The sequence below is a fragment of the Engystomops pustulosus genome, chromosome 3, assembly GCF_040894005.1.
Source record: "Engystomops pustulosus chromosome 3, aEngPut4.maternal, whole genome shotgun sequence".
In the NCBI taxonomy this organism is placed as follows: Eukaryota; Metazoa; Chordata; class Amphibia; order Anura; family Leptodactylidae; genus Engystomops; species Engystomops pustulosus.
This window is the reverse complement of record NC_092413.1, coordinates 162143076-162160381: the sequence shown is the minus strand read 5'-3', so window position 1 is coordinate 162160381 and position 17306 is coordinate 162143076. Positions and strand designations below refer to the sequence as shown.

The 17306-nt window shown below is 44.7% G+C and overlaps 1 protein-coding gene across 1 annotated transcript in view; it reads right to left on the bottom strand.

Moving 5' to 3' along the window:
• Positions 1-17306, bottom strand: part of PLD1 (phospholipase D1) — a 169348-nt gene that overhangs the window by 114968 nt on the left and 37074 nt on the right. The window contains exon 2 of the mRNA XM_072142797.1: positions 4704-4786. The gene's annotated coding sequence lies outside the window, so the exon portion shown is untranslated. The remainder of the gene's footprint in view (positions 1-4703; positions 4787-17306) is intronic.

The following is a 17306-nucleotide window of genomic DNA, read 5'->3' as shown; positions in this document are numbered from 1 at the left end:
TTAAAGAGAGCCTCTGACAACAATTCCAACAACAGCTATATCATGCTGCTCACTTCTTCGTAGCCTGAGATGCAGCCTCATATATCTATCAGCTTTAATTATAAAATCATATCCAGCTTCTCCCCAAGGAGGCAGGCACTCGGTTGTGGCATAAGCCAAGGGCATTGATGCCACCCTTACTTCCCATAAGGTTAAGCTCTCCTTTCTACCACTAGCACTTCAGCTAATCAGAATATCAGGCTGAATCATCTCCTAAGCCTTACTGCTGTACAACACAGATGTAACCCTAACCTGATAGATATATTCAGTGTCAGATTTACATCCTCACATTTATGCTATACTAACATGCATTACACTTACAGTAACCTAAACACACAGATTATTACACACACATTTTCACCTATTTACACCTAGATGTGTAATCTAATACAGCCTAAGGCCACTTGCACATGACCATGTGTTTGCCCAGGCTGTACCTGGGCATAGAATATGGCAGGGTGCAGAAGAGAAGAGGGGTGAGTTCTCCTCCCAGCTCCATAGACAAATTATGTGGCCGTATCATGGGCCCCCATACAGTTGTGTGTATGGGGCCAAATGACTACTAAACGCACTACCTGCTATAATGAAGGTGACAACCAAGCTGCCATCACTCTCCTCTCTTTCCAGGAATGGGGAATGGGGAGCACAGAGAGTGGAGGAGATGAGCACAGAGAAGTAAATAGTCTTCATCCTATGTCAGTGCCTGTCCAGCAAACCTCAAAACCACAACCTAGCTGTCAGACCCTACGACGTCCCTGCGGGCTAAGGCCCTGCATAAAGCAGATAAACCACCCTGATAAGGGCGAACCCACTATCAGGAACCTAACTGACGGTCCCTGAGCGACCCTACAAGATGACAGGGAAAACCTACTTCGTCTGGCAGCTGCTGGATGGTGGAGCGGACAAGTAACGGGAATACAGGGATAGACCAGTGTACACACTGGTGCACAGAATACAAATATAGGACTGAGACAGGGACAAAACAACAGATATAGACAGGTCTACAGGCAGATTATATACAGGTCAGGTACAGATACAGGCAGACAAGCGGAAACAGGTCAAGATCAAATGGATTATATACAGGTCAGGTTCAGATACAGGCAAACAAGTGGAGATAGGTCAAGATCAAGATGGCTGTGCAACATCCCTGCCAATGCATGAGCAGAGGAGTAGTTGTGAATAAGCCCCTTGTACCATACAGTAGATAAAGAGGTAATTGTGCAGCGGTAGATACTGCCTGGATAGGCAAGGGTTAAGAATGTTGAATGTTTATCAACCAATGATGTTCCACTATTGTAACTGGAGTGTGATTGGAGAAGGAGATCACCTGACCAGGGATTAACTAAACCCTTAGTCAGGGAAGGAGTTAGTTCTCTTCAGGCCCAGCTCTCACCACATGAGGAGGTCTCTTAGGCTCAGCTCAGTGGCGTAACTACCATGGTAGCAGGCGTAGCAGCCGCTACGGGGCCCGGCCTCTCAGAGGGCCCCGGATCCGACCTGCCACACGATCTATAGAAGGGACGATGTACCTGCACAGCACTTGTTCCATGCTGCAGAACTTTATGCTGAGCTGCTGCTCCGTGTAGAAATGCTGGGAGGGGGAGGGGCAGAGGAGGGCAGCGGCAGGAGACACTTCAGGTAACATCCTGTCCTGTCACCCGGCTGCATTCTTATCTATGTGGCCTGCAGACCCCCGGTCCTGGGAGCAGCTCTCCTGGGGCCCGGGGCTGCTGCTGAGCTGGGAGCAGTGTGGCACATGTAGAGCAGGATCTAGTGACCACCATTACCTGCCTTATACTTCTGCCCCTCTGCCTGCACAATGTCTCCTGGGATGTAACCAGCTCCAGGGCCTGTGAGAAGATCACTGGACGCTGCTCCCAGGGAATACAAGTGTAAGTGTGCAGGGGATGTAAATGTATATATGTGTATGTATGAGTGTATGATGTATATAAATCAGGGTATGTGGTGTATATAGCAGTGTATAATGTGTGTATGAGTGTGTAATGTATTTATAAGTATCTAATGTGTATGATTGTATAATGTGTATGTATAAAGTGTATAAGTGTATGATGTGTGTTTAATGAGTGTATAATGTATATATGAGTATATAATGTGTATATAATGTATATATGAGTATATAATGTGTATATAGGAGTGTATAATGTATATATTGTGTATAATGTGTGTGTATCAGTGTAAAATGTATGTAATGAGTGTATAACGTATATTTGAATATATCATGTGTATATAGGAGTTTATTCATTGTGTGTGTGATGTTTATATGAGTGTATAATGTGTATAGAAGAGTGAATAATCTATATATGAGTGTACAGTATATTGTGTGTATAAGGTGTCTATGAGTATACATGTTTATATATGAGCCTATAATTGTATGTGTATATGATTTTATACATGTGTTTATATTAGTGTATTTTGCACGTATAAATGTGTGTATACATGTATATGTGCGTTTAAAAATGTATACAACTCATATTATAATGTATATAACAGAGTGAATGTGTGTATATATGAGTATAAAATGTATTTGTATCAGTGCATAACTGTATGTGTATAAGGGTTATGCATATGTGTATATGAACATAAACATGTATATGAAGGTATCTGTATAAATATGCGTATAAATAAAAAAATATACTATACATAAATCCGACATACTCTGCCAAAACCTTAAAATACATTTAAAGTCAAGTTAAATGGCGTTTTCCAGTTGCAGGATATTATCAGCCTCTGTGTAGCACAGGTTAGTAATGAGATGTGACCCTGCAGTTGCGATTAAGCACCACTACACAATGGGCAGCGCTGTTTACTTCTGTCTCTGCACTGTGTGTAGTAAAGCTGCTGGAAGCTGCTCTCCTCTGATCAGTGCTGGTGCCAGGCGTCCATCTCTCATAAATAATCTATCCTACTGGAAGGCTGCAATATTTTGTGACTGTAAAACGTAACTTCAAATGTATTTTAAAAGGAACCTGTCAGTAGGATTTCACATATCATGTTAATGGCAGCTGCTGTGGGTCCCATTATATACAACAAAAACATGTATTTGAATATATCTGCTTGTATGAAAAGGTATCTATCTCTATACAACTTCTGGAGCCTGAGTCGTGTGGGCAGGTGTTTCCTGGTGACTCCACGACTCCTGCTGAATGACTTGGGCCCCAGAAGCTGAATAGAGATAAGTACCATTTCTAAATGACATTTCTCAAAAATAATCTTTAAAAAATACATACAGTATTTGTTTAGTGTATAACGGGACCTGCAGCAGCCATTAACCTGATAACTGAAACCCTGCTGATAGGTTCCCTTTAAGGTTATGCAGCACCATATTACGTAAAGGCTTATATCATGGGGGCCCCATTCTGAAGTCTGCTATGGGGCCCTGCCTTTCCTAGTTACGCCTCTGGCTCAGCTCTTGACAGAGAAGCATCACCTCAGAGGTCAAGCTCTTTCTACAGGCCTCCTAGGCCTCAGCATATCAACTGCACACTGAGTAACAGAGAGAGTGTGTGCCTCACACACCTAGTGAGCCCACACAGAAACACCCAGGGTAAAGCTGCAGCTTCCAGGATTGGACACAGCTACACAGTTTTGGACACAGGATTGGACACAGTTGGTGACCCAACTCCTGAGGTTACCTCTCCAAGATCACTCCAGTACTGCCTTGTACAGAATCGTTTGGCCTGTTCCTGCTGTTGGTTGAATAAAGAACTGTAAGTTATTTTTATGCACAACATTGCCTCTGTATGGTCCCTGCTACGGCTGTATCACCATCAAGGTCGCCCCATCTATCCACCAGGGACACATACTACAGACTCTAAGGGTTGCCCCAGGGAGAACCAGCACCACAGCCTCTCCCTCATCTAATTTCTTGCACACACCACCCACTGGAGACCTGCCAGGCTGTAGGACAGCCCACCGGTCCCCATACCAAGCACCATGACCACAGCGTGCCTAGGCCGCAACCGTCAGCCACTCTGGTATTCTGGGTCCCGGCTGCCTCCAGGCCCCAAGAAAAGGCTAGGATGTTGCAGCTGCAAAGGTACAGAATCGGATACAAAACACAGAATACCAAACAAGATAGCACTAGATACACAGGTAGAACTTGAAGAATAACCAGCCAGGTATGATGGGAATGGGCAGGTATATAAGGCCGTTCCCGGACACGCCCCCAGCAGCACACTGGGGAACAGTCAATCAGGCTAGTAACCCTTGCTGGGCAGGACTAAAATACAAGGAGCAGGGTGTGGCTCAGTAAAACCAAACACAAGCAGTAAGCCACAGTTCACACACAAATAAACGCCATCTATACTGCCAACTGCAGTACTTTATATGTGCAGTTTCCTAGTTGCTGCCCATATCTTTATACAGTTCCAATGCTGCCTTTAGCCTGAAAAAATGAACTTTTCCGTTCAGGTTCCAGTCAGACATTTCAATATAATATTCCATGGTCTTCCATCAGAATAAATTAGTTCTTCATTTAAGTAATTGTGAGATATGGAAAAGGCCTTATAATTGCACCAAAACCCTGTCTAACATTGTTACAGTAAATTGAGACTCCTTCTGCATATAAAATGTATGAGAAATCATGCAGAAAGAGAAATTAATTACTTTATATGGACTAAGAAGTATCACTTATGGAAACTTACCTTAAGAAGAAATAGAAACTTGTTCTCAATACAGTATCCAATTTACGAGATAACCCAGTAGGCTACTTTTAGTCTGGATGCATCTGAAAAATATAAATGTTAATAATGTGATTTTATAAATCCTCATGAAAGTAGGAAAACCATAGTAGAAGACACATAAGCCATGTAAAGTAAGTGGCTTTAACAGTGTTTCCTTAGCTGCAGGTATTCCTTCTCCAGTTAAAGGGAATGTCCAAGATCAGACTAAAGTGCTGCAAAGACAGGCAAGGGTATAAAATAACAAGCAAAGCATCCAGTGCCACTGTTCGAGCCTGTAAAGCCCTCTACAACCCTATTACTGCTGCCCAGTTAGAACTTGCAGGGAGGAATTGAACAATGTTGCAGAGATGAAAGGTTCAAGGTTTATGCTGTTTCTGTAGTTTCTGCTTGGGCTCTACCATGAAGGTCTACCACTACTGGTATGGGTAAATACATATTTTCCATCCCAGTATTAATACAGTATCTTACTATAATCAGGACCTGCTGTATCAAGGGGCCCGGCACCCAACTTGCGACACTAAAGAATAGAGGAGGGGCACTGTTACAAGTATAAAGTATGGGTTTGTATATATAGTATGTATGAGTGTATAAATGTATGTATGAGTGCATAAATGTGTGTCTATGAGTGAATACATGTATGTATGTGTATATCAGTGTATAAATCTGTGTGTAGAACTTAATGTTGTGTATAAATGCATATATGTGTGTGTGTGTGTGTGTGTGTGTGTGTATACATATATCTGTGTTATTGTATAAAGGTGTTTGTACCAATATGTATTTTTTAAGGGGATGGGTGGTCCCATGCAGAAATAATAATAACCAATGAAATTATATAGCAAAACATATCCCTTTTATCATTTGTTTTTCATTTGCAGATTTATTTTCCTTCTATTTCCTGCATAGAAGCCTTGATAAATGTCCCCCATGATGTTTAGGTGACTCTTGTGTGGAAAACCCTAAGTTGACCAAGTGAAAGTTGCAGGAAAATAGTGCTTTAAAGAGTAACTGACATTTCAGATCATTTTTGATATCGTGCAGGGAGAGTGTTGTGAACATTTTTCATAATATATACTTCATTTAGGAATTTTCATTTAGACTGGATCCTGGGTGAGCACGTCAGAAGAAGGTGGGGTGAGTGCTCCTAACCTCTCCTATCTCCATAGGTAAATGAGTGGCCTAAGTATAGCACATGTCCTATATTTGCTGTTCGGCCTTCTGACTTGGTGACACACCGCACGCTCACAGTACCATCACCGGTAGCCATTGTCTTCTATTGTGGCCCTGATCTGGACGTCTGAATGTACCCTTAGTTTGTAAAGATAGCCCTTAGTTACAATGTTGCTTCTACATTGCTATTGCAAATCTGTCTACAGGATTGAAGACAAGTCTCTTTCTCTTCTCCTGTTTGTTACACAGCTCTGAGTGTAAACCCTTCCTGCTCTCTCACTGGCTGCAGTATTCTATAAGCAGTATTTTTAATCCTCCCTTCTCAAAACTTTTAACCAAACATGAGAACCATGGTGTATAAAGAACTGCCCAGGGAGCTAGTATATAAATATGAGCTCTCTGGACAGCCCTTATACACCATGATTCTCATGTACTCTGACATGCTCTAGCTAATTTTACAAAAAAAAGGACTGGATATGGCCTCACTAAGACCCATTAGTCAGGAAAGAACACTTGCGCGTATATAAAACATGTATCTTTAATTATGCTCTTTAAAAGTATAATGTGAGTAACACCGCAAAAAAATTAAATATTAAAAATCTACAATCACCAGGACCCAGAGTGATCAATGCAATTATAAGGATATACACTCACCAGCTACTTTATTAGGTACACCATGCTAGTAACGGGTTGGACCCCCTTTTGCCTTCAGAATTGCCTCAATTCTTCGTGGCATAGATTCAACAAGGTGCTGGAAGCATTCCTCAGAGATTTTGGTCCATATTGACATGATGGCATCACACAGTTGCCGCAGATTTGTCGGCTGCACATCCATAATGCGAATTTCCCGTTCCACCACATCCCAAAGATGCTCTATTGGATTGAGATCTGGTGACTGTAGAGGCCATTTGAGTACAGTGAACTCATTGTCATGTTCAAGAAACCAGTCTGAGATGATTCCAGCTTTATGACATGGCGCATTATCCTGCTGAAAGTAGCCATCAGATGTTGGGTACATTGTGGTCATAAAGGGATGGACATGGTCAGCAACAATACTCAGGTAGGCTGTGGCGTTGCAACGATGCTCAATTGGTACCAAGGGGCCCAAAGAGTGCCAAGAAAATATTCCCCACACCATGACACCACCACCACCAGCCTGAACCGTTGATACAAGGCAGAATGGATCCATGCTTTCATGTTGTTGACACCAAATTCTGACCCTACCATCCGAATGTCGCAGCAGAAATCGAGACTCATCAGACGAGGCAACGTTTTTCCAATCTTCTACTGTCCAATTTCGATGCGCTTGTGCAAATTGTAGCCTCAGTTTCCTTTTCTTAGCTGAAAGGAATGGCACCCAGTGTGGTCTTCTGCTGCTGTAGCCCATCTGCCTCAAAGTTCAACGTACTGTGCGTTCAGAGATGCTCTTCTGCCTACCTTGGTTGTAACGGGTGGAGATTTGAGTCACTGTTGCCTTTCTATCAGCTCGAACCAGTCTGCCCATTCTCCTCTGACCTCTGGCATCAACAAGGCATTTCCGCCCACAGAACTGCCACTCACTGGATGTTTTTTCTTTTTCGGACCATTCTCTGTAAACCCTAGAGATGGTTGTGCGTGAAAATCCCAGTAGATCAGCAGTTTCTGAAATACTCAGACCAGCCCTTCTGGCACCAACAACCATGCCACGTTCAAAGGCACTCAAATCACCTTTCTTCCCCATACTGATGCTCGGTTTGAACTGCAGGAGATTGTCTTGACCATGTCTACATGCCTAAATGCACTGAGTTGCCGCCATGTGATTGGCTGATTAGAAATTAAGTGTTAACGAGCAGTTGGACAGGTGTACCTAATGAAGTGGCCTGAGTGGTGTACTTTTGTGCCTTAGGTACTTTTATTCCACTCATGTACACAGACTCACTGTGGTCTGCATTGCGGTGTTTTACTTTACACAGTGTCAGCCCTGTCCTAGGACAAGGTAGAGGGAGAAGTATTACCAAGTCACAACCAGGTACTGAGTTGTTCTCCTAAGACACTGGTTGTCAGTCCTGAGTCAACGTTTATCATTTATGTCTTGTGAGGATGATACAATGTTTCTCTCTCAATAATATTGATAGTAACAACAATAGAGTGATTGATGTATGGACACTCTCACTATATATCTCCACTGCGTCTCCACTGTATCATCCAACCCTAATTGCACTTTTGTGCCTTAGGCACATTTCTACCACTCATACACACACACTGATCTTATCCTATCTCCGTTTATATCATTTGGGTCCTATGAGCGTTAAATAAAACTAACAGAACACCACAGCCCCCCCACGACATATTTTGCCCCGTCCGTGGCGTCCTCAGGGGTGCCGGGGCTAAGTGTCATGCAATGTGAGCTGTGAGGTCTTATATATACAGGTGTGTGCCTTTCCTTATCAAGTCCAATCAGTTTGATTAAACACAACTGGACTCCAATGAGTAATTACACCATCTCAAGGATCAGAAGGAAATGGACAGCATGTGAATTACATATGAGTATCACAGCAAAGGGACTGAATACTTATGACCAGGTGACATTGCAGATTTTCTTTTTAATAAATTAGCAAAAATATCTTTATTTCTGTTTTTTTAATCTGTCAAGATGGGGAGCAGAGCGTACATTAATGAGCAAAAAAATTACTTTTTTTAAAAAATATAACCAATAGGCCGCAATGAAACAAAGTGAAACATTTAAAGGGGACTGAATATTTTCTTTCCTCATTGTGTGTGTGTGTATATAATATATATATATATATATATATATATATATATATATATATATATATATATATATATATTTATACTATATAGAATATAGTTTATAGAAAAAAAATATTTAAGGTTTCACTTGAACTTTGCCTGTTATATCATTTACTCATAGAAAGATTCGATTATATTAAAGCAGTGCATAACAAGAGGACATTACCAAGCATTATCAGCAATATTAATTGTATAGCAACAAGCACATAGGTTCCCTCAGTAACATACTACTGTTACTGCAAGAAACAAACGTATCAGTTCTTAGGCACAGTGGACTGCACAAAGTATTATTAGTAAAGATATGGAAGGGCAATAATGAGTCTACAGAGAATGTTGTGAGCAACTATGGAATTTCAGAAATAGGAAAGGGAAAGGACTGAAGGTTCAAAGGTCAGTACAATGGGGCCAAAGGCAGAAAACAGGTGGCATCTAGATCTTTCTATTTTGATCTTGAGAATCACAGAAGACAGGATAGGGTCTGATCAGAGTCAATGGAGTGAATTCATTAATGTATTGTAGGCTCTGCCACTGCTGAAATTGACAACGTCTGCTGCAACAGATTTACCAATTTGATGATGAATCTGTTCTACCTGACTACTAAACTGTGCTCGCCCACCGTCCTAATTTCTTGCCACACTTTTTCCTGTTAGACCACACCGCTTTTACAGAGGCCACATCCTTGTTTTGTTGTTACCCCCTTCAGAAAAGTGAAAAGAATGGTAAAATAAGTGCAACATCCCCCACCGGGGCCTAGCCTTTGGGGTGAGGCCTGGAGACAGCCGGGGCCCGCGGTACCGGAGTGGCTGGCGGTTGCGGCCTAAGCACGCTATTGTCACGGTGCTTGGTACGGGGGAACCGGAGGGCTGTCCTACAGCCTGGCAGGTCTCCAGCAGGGTGGTGTTGGCAAGAAATGATGAGGGAGAGGCTCCTATAGCGGATCTCCCTGGGGCAACCCCTTAATGTCCCGAGTGTGAGTCTCTGGGTGATGGACAGGGTGCCGGTGATGCAAGGCAGCCGTATTAGCAGGGACCAGACGGAGACAGAAGTTGAAGAAAACAACTTACAGTTCTTTATTTGAACCGGCAGGAACCGCAGCAACGTGCCTTTAACAGGTAGATGGAGTGCTGAGATGCTTTTGGAGGGAGCCTCAGGAGATAGTTCACCAGCCTGGATGTAGAGGGCAGGCTGGGAGGCAGCTGTGTACTGGTAGGAAGCTTCAGTAAGATGGTAACTAGAGATGAGCGAACATGCTCGTCCGAGCTTGATGCTCGGTCGAGCATTAGGGTACTCGAAACTGCTCGTTGCTCGGACGAATACTTCGCCCGCTCGAGAAAATGGCAGCTCCCGCCGTTTTGCTTTTTGGCGGCCAGAAACAGAGCCAATCACAAGCCAGGAGACTCTGCACTCCACCCAGCATGACGTGGTACCCTTACACGTCGATAGCAGTGGTTGGCTGGCCAGATCAGGTGACCCTGGGATAGACTAGCCGCTGCCCGCGCTGCTCGGATCATTCTGTGTCTGGATGCCGCTAGGGAGAGAGCTGCTGCTGGTCAGGGAAAGCGTTAGGGTGTTCTATTAGCTTACTGTTAGGCAGGAGTGATTCTCAAAGAACCCAACAGCCCTTCTTAGGGCTACAATAACGTTCTACTTTTTTTATTTTAATTTGCATCTAGTACCATTTTGTGAGGAATTAGCAGGGGGACTTGCTACCGTTGTGTTTAGCTCTTAGTGGCACACATATCCATAGCAAAGACCGAAGTGGGAAAATTTAGTAGGGGTTGGATTTCAATTAGGCACTAACTCAGTGTCATCTCATCTGACAGTAGTGTGCTTTGATACTTGGCTAGAAAATAGCCATAGGAGAATACAAAGAGCTTACTTACGCATACAGTAGCGTTCTATATATTTGATTTCTGGTTGATCTGCTGGTGGCTGTACTTTCTGCAGTGCATGTACTAGCCAATTCTGAGCAATTTGTAGTGAGACTTGCGACCGCTGTGTTCTGCGCTTAGTGACGCACATATCCATAGCAAAGACCGAAGTGGGAAAATTTAGTAGGGGTTGGATTTCAATTAGGCACTAACTCAGTGTCATCTCATCTGACAGTAGTGTGCTTTGATACTTGGCTAGAAAATAGCCATAGGAGAATACAAAGAGCTTACTTACGCATACAGTAGCGTTCTATATATTTGATTTCTGGTTGATCTGCTGGTGGCTGTACTTTCTGCAGTGCATGTACTAGCCAATTCTGAGCAATTTGTAGTGAGACTTGCGACCGCTGTGTTCTGCGCTTAGTGACGCACATATCCATAGCAAAGACCGAAGTGGGAAAATTTAGTAGGGGTTGGATTTCAATTAGGCACTAACTCAGTGTCATCTCATCTGACAGTAGTGTGCTTTGATACTTGGCTAGAAAATAGCCATAGGAGAATACAAAGAGCTTACTTACGCATACAGTAGCGTTCTATATATTTGATTTCTGGTTGATCTGCTGGTGGCTGTACTTTCTGCAGTGCATGTACTAGCCAATTCTGAGCAATTTGTAGTGAGACTTGCGACCGCTGTGTTCTGCGCTTAGTGACGCACATATCCATAGCAAAGACCGAAGTGGGAAAATTTAGTAGGGGTTGGATTTCAATTAGGCACTAACTCAGTGTCATCTCATCTGACAGTAGTGTGCTTTGATACTTGGCTAGAAAATAGCCATAGGAGAATACAAAGAGCTTACTTACGCATACAGTAGCGTTCTATATATTTGATTTCTGGTTGATCTGCTGGTGGCTGTACTTTCTGCAGTGCATGTACTAGCCAATTCTGAGCAATTTGTAGTGAGACTTGCGACCGCTGTGTTCTGCGCTTAGTGACGCACATATCCATAGCAAAGACCGAAGTGGGAAAATTTAGTAGGGGTTGGATTTCAATTAGGCACTAACTCAGTGTCATCTCATCTGACAGTAGTGTGCTTTGATACTTGGCTAGAAAATAGCCATAGGAGAATACAAAGAGCTTACTTACGCATACAGTAGCGTTCTATATATTTGATTTCTGGTTGATCTGCTGGTGGCTGTACTTTCTGCAGTGCATGTACTAGCCAATTCTGAGCAATTTGTAGTGAGACTTGCGACCGCTGTGTTCTGCGCTTAGTGACGCACATATCCATAGCAAAGACCGAAGTGGGAAAATTTAGTAGGGGTTGGATTTCAATTAGGCACTAACTCAGTGTCATCTCATCTGACAGTAGTGTGCTTTGATACTTGGCTAGAAAATAGCCATAGGAGAATACAAAGAGCTTACTTACGCATACAGTAGCGTTCTATATATTTGATTTCTGGTTGATCTGCTGGTGGCTGTACTTTCTGCAGTGCATGTACTAGCCAATTCTGAGCAATTTGTAGTGAGACTTGCGACCGCTGTGTTCTGCGCTTAGTGACGCACATATCCATAGCAAAGACCGAAGTGGGAAAATTTAGTAGGGGTTGGATTTCAATTAGGCACTAACTCAGTGTCATCTCATCTGACAGTAGTGTGCTTTGATACTTGGCTAGAAAATAGCCATAGGAGAATACAAAGAGCTTACTTACGCATACAGTAGCGTTCTATATATTTGATTTCTGGTTGATCTGCTGGTGGCTGTACTTTCTGCAGTGCATGTACTAGCCAATTCTGAGCAATTTGTAGTGAGACTTGCGACCGCTGTGTTCTGCGCTTAGTGACGCACATATCCATAGCAAAGACCGAAGTGGGAAAATTTAGTAGGGGTTGGATTTCAATTAGGCACTAACTCAGTGTCATCTCATCTGACAGTAGTGTGCTTTGATACTTGGCTAGAAAATAGCCATAGGAGAATACAAAGAGCTTACTTATGCATACAGTAGCGTTCTATATATTTGATTTCTGGTTGATCTGCTGGTGGCTGTACTTTCTGCAGTGCATGTACTAGCCAATTCTGAGCAATTTGTAGTGAGACTTGCGACCGCTGTGTTCTGCGCTTAGTGACGCACATATCCATAGCAAAGACCGAAGTGGGAAAATTTAGTAGGGGTTGGATTTCAATTAGGCACTAACTCAGTGTCATCTCATCTGACAGTAGTGTGCTTTGATACTTGGCTAGAAAATAGCCATAGGAGAATACAAAGAGCTTACTTACGCATACAGTAGCGTTCTATATATTTGATTTCTGGTTGATCTGCTGGTGGCTGTACTTTCTGCAGTGCATGTACTAGCCAATTCTGAGCAATTTGTAGCGAGACTTGCGACCGCTGTGTTCTGCGCTTAGTGACGCACATATCCATAGCAAAGACCGAAGTGGGAAAATTTAGTAGGGGTTGGATTTCAATTAGGCACTAACTCAGTGTCATCTCATCTGACAGTAGTGTGCTTTGATACTTGGCTAGAAAATAGCCATAGGAGAATACAAAGAGCTTACTTACGCATACAGTAGCGTTCTATATATTTGATTTCTGGTTGATCTGCTGGTGGCTGTACTTTCTGCAGTGCATGTACTAGCCAATTCTGAGCAATTTGTAGTGAGACTTGCGACCGCTGTGTTCTGCGCTTAGTGACGCACATATCCATAGCAAAGACCGAAGTGGGAAAATTTAGTAGGGGTTGGATTTCAATTAGGCACTAACTCAGTGTCATCTCATCTGACAGTAGTGTGCTTTGATACTTGGCTAGAAAATAGCCATAGGAGAATACAAAGAGCTTACTTACGCATACAGTAGCGTTCTATATATTTGATTTCTGGTTGATCTGCTGGTGGCTGTACTTTCTGCAGTGCATGTACTAGCCAATTCTGAGCAATTTGTAGTGAGACTTGCGACCGCTGTGTTCTGCGCTTAGTGACGCACATATCCATAGCAAAGACCGAAGTGGGAAAATTTAGTAGGGGTTGGATTTCAATTAGGCACTAACTCAGTGTCATCTCATCTGACAGTAGTGTGCTTTGATACTTGGCTAGAAAATAGCCATAGGAGAATACAAAGAGCTTACTTACGCATACAGTAGCGTTCTATATATTTGATTTCTGGTTGATCTGCTGGTGGCTGTACTTTCTGCAGTGCATGTACTAGCCAATTCTGAGCAATTTGTAGTGAGACTTGCGACCGCTGTGTTCTGCGCTTAGTGACGCACATATCCATAGCAAAGACCGAAGTGGGAAAATTTAGTAGGGGTTGGATTTCAATTAGGCACTAACTCAGTGTCATCTCATCTGACAGTAGTGTGCTTTGATACTTGGCTAGAAAATAGCCATAGGAGAATACAAAGAGCTTACTTACGCATACAGTAGCGTTCTATATATTTGATTTCTGGTTGATCTGCTGGTGACTGTACTTTCTGCAGTGCATGTACTAGCCAATTCTGAGCAATTTGTAGTGAGACTTGCGACCGCTGTGTTCTGCGCTTAGTGACGCACATATCCATAGCAAAGACCGAAGTGGGAAAATTTAGTAGGGGTTGGATTTCAATTAGGCACTAACTCAGTGTCATCTCATCTGACAGTAGTGTGCTTTGATACTTGGCTAGAAAATAGCCATAGGAGAATACAAAGAGCTTACTTACGCATACAGTAGCGTTCTATATATTTGATTTCTGGTTGATCTGCTGGTGGCTGTACTTTCTGCAGTGCATGTACTAGCCAATTCTGAGCAATTTGTAGTGAGACTTGCGACCGCTGTGTTCTGCGCTTAGTGACGCACATATCCATAGCAAAGACCGAAGTGGGAAAATTTAGTAGGGGTTGGATTTCAATTAGGCACTAACTCAGTGTCATCTCATCTGACAGTAGTGTGCTTTGATACTTGGCTAGAAAATAGCCATAGGAGAATACAAAGAGCTTACTTACGCATACAGTAGCGTTCTATATATTTGATTTCTGGTTGATCTGCTGGTGGCTGTACTTTCTGCAGTGCATGTACTAGCCAATTCTGAGCAATTTGTAGTGAGACTTGCGACCGCTGTGTTCTGCGCTTAGTGACGCACATATCCATAGCAAAGACCGAAGTGGGAAAATTTAGTAGGGGTTGGATTTCAATTAGGCACTAACTCAGTGTCATCTCATCTGGCATAGTAGTGTGCTTTGATACTTGGCTAGAAAATAGCCATAGCAATAGGATAGCATTGTTTGGTTTTAAAAACTCAAAAAAAAACAAAAAACACAAAAAAAAAAAAAAACACACAAAAAAAAACAAAAAAAAGTAAAAAAAAAAATAAAGTTATAACTCTCATTTTAAAAATGTTTAACCCGAGGGCTAGGGGTAGAGGACGAGGGCGGGGACGTGGGCGTCCAACTACTGCAGGGGTCAGAGGCCGTGGTCCTGGGCGGGGTGAGACACCACCTGCTGATGAGGGAGCAGGGGAACGCCGCAGAGCTACACTCCCTAGGTTCATGTCTGAAGTTACTGGGACTCGTGGTAGAGCACTGTTGAGGCCAGAACAGTGCGAACAGGTGATGTCGTGGATTGCTGACAATGCTTCGAGCAATTTGTCCACCACCAGTCAGTCTTCCACGCAGTCCACCCATGTCACCGAAATCGCCACTCCTCCAGCTCCTGCACCTCAGCCTCCTCCCCCCCAGTCTGCCCCCTCCCAGGAAAATTTGGCATTTGAACCGGCATACTCTGAGGAACTGTTTTCTGGACCCTTCCCACAGTCACAAACCACTTGTCCGGTTGCTGCTGAGCAATTTTCCGATGCCCAGGTTTTCCAACAGTCACAGTCTGTGGGTGATGATGACCTTCTTGACGTAGTGGAAGTGTGTAAAGAGGTGTCCGACGATGAGGAGACACGGTTGTCAGACAGTGGGGAAGTTGTTGTCAGGGCAGGAAGTCCGAGGGGGGAGCAGACTGAGGGATCGGAGGATGATGAGGTGACAGACCCAAGCTGGGTTGAGAGGCCGGGTGAACACAGTGCTTCTGAGACGGAGGAGAGTCCTCGACCAGAACAGGTTGGAAGAGGCAGTGGTGGGGCCAGACGGAGAGGCAGGGCCAGAGCTGGTGCATCAGCGCCAAATGTGTCAACTAGTGAAGCTCCCGTGGCGAGGGCTCCTGCGGCGAGGGCTAGATCTTCAGAAGTCTGGAGGTTCTTTAAGGAAACACCGGATGACCGACGGACTGTGGTGTGCAACATTTGCCAAACCAGGCTCAGCAGGGGTTCCACCACTACTAGCTTAACTACCACCAGTATGCGCAGGCATATGAATGCTAAACACCCCACTCAGTGGCAACAAGCCCGTTCACCTCCGGCCGTGCACACCACTGCTCCTTCCCCTGTGTCAGCTGCTAGTCAGCCCCCTGCCCAGGACCCTGCCACAAAAACCCCATCGTCGCCTCCACGATCCTCCACAGCATCCACCAGCGTTCAGCTCTCCATACCCCAGACGCTGGAGCGGAAACGCAAATATAGTGCAACCCACCCGCACGCCCAAGCCCTTAATGTGCACATCTCCAGATTGCTTAGCCTGGAGATGCTGCCCTATAGGCTAGTAGAGACCGAGGCCTTTCGCAACCTCATGGCGGCGGCCGCCCCTCGGTATTCGGTCCCCAGCCGCCACTACTTTTCCCGATGTGCCGTCCCAGCCCTGCACCAGCACGTGTCAGACAACATCATCCGTGCCCTGACCAACGCCGTTTCTGACAAGGTCCACCTGACCACGGACACGTGGACGAGTGCTGCCGGGCAGGGCCACTATATATCGCTGACGGCACATTGGGTTAACTTGGTGGGACCGAGCCTGACACTGGGGCTGCTCATATACTGCCGACGCCGAGGATTGCGGGGCCTACCTCGGTCCAGGTGTTTCAGGCCTACTATGCCTCCTCCTCCTCCCACCCCTCCTCCACCTCCTCCTCCGAACTACCATCCGTGGGCACGGCGCCATCAGTCGGTAGCTCTAGGCACAGCAGCAGTGCCGTCGCTAAGCGACAGCAGGCGGTGCTCAAACTGCTGAGCCTAGGCGACAAAAGGCACACCGCCCAAGAGCTATTACAGGGCATCACGGCGCAGACTGATCTGTGGCTGGCACCGCTGAACCTCAAGCCGGGAATGGTTGTGTGTGACAACGGCCGTAACCTGGTGGCGGCTCTGCAACTCGGCAGACTGACACATGTGCCATGCCTGGCCCATGTGTTAAATCTGATAGTTCAGCGTTTCCTCAAGACATACCCCAATCTGTCTGATTTGCTCACGAAGGTGCGCCGCATCTGTGCGCATTTCAGGAAGTCCAGCCCAGATGCTGCCACTCTCAGGGCAGCGCAGCGCCGCCTCCAACTGCCCGCTCACCGACTGTTGTGCGACGTGCCCACGAGGTGGAATTCAACACTGACCATGTTATCCAGAGTTTACCAGCAGCGCAGAGCGATTGTAGACTGCCAGATGTCAACTTCCACCAGAACTGGTAGTCAGGTCAGTCAGCTTCCTCAAGTCTACAATGAGGAGTGGACGTGGATGTCTGATATCTGTCAGGTGCTGAGTAACTTTGAGGAGTCAACACAGATGGTCAGTGGCGATGCCGCCATCATCAGCCTCACCATCCCGCTGCTTGGCCTGTTGAAAAACTCTCTGGTCAGCATGAAGTCGGAAGCTTTGCGCTCGTCACAAGAGACAGGG